Genomic DNA, 251 nt, shown 5'->3' with positions numbered 1-251 from the left:
CACCCACCCTCTCCCCTGTGTCTGAATGAGGCTCCGCAGACCCTGGGACTCTGGACTTCCAGGGCTGTGGAGACCCCTGGAGGTCCCAGCCTGCAGGTGCTGAGCTCAGAGCCCCACTCCCAGTGACTTACCTGGCTTGGGGCAGGGGAGCCACAGTCCTAGTTTCTATAGGTTCTAGAACCCAGGAAAGTGGAGCCAGGGCAGTCAGCTTCCCCTCAGGTGTGCTGGCTCTGCCTAACAGCCTTTACTCA

General features: G+C 60.6%; 1 protein-coding gene across 1 annotated transcript in view; it reads left to right on the top strand.

Annotated features, from left to right (window-relative positions):
• Positions 1–251, top strand: part of PPA1 (pyrophosphatase (inorganic) 1) — a 49,437-nt gene that overhangs the window by 8,455 nt on the left and 40,731 nt on the right. The gene's annotated exons all lie outside the window — the stretch shown is intronic.

The sequence above is a fragment of the Myotis davidii genome, unplaced genomic scaffold (assembly GCF_000327345.1).
Source record: "Myotis davidii unplaced genomic scaffold, ASM32734v1 scaffold134, whole genome shotgun sequence".
Taxonomy (NCBI): Eukaryota; Metazoa; Chordata; class Mammalia; order Chiroptera; family Vespertilionidae; genus Myotis; species Myotis davidii.
The sequence above is the reverse complement of the archived record's forward strand: the minus strand, read 5'-3'. Positions and strand labels throughout refer to the sequence as shown.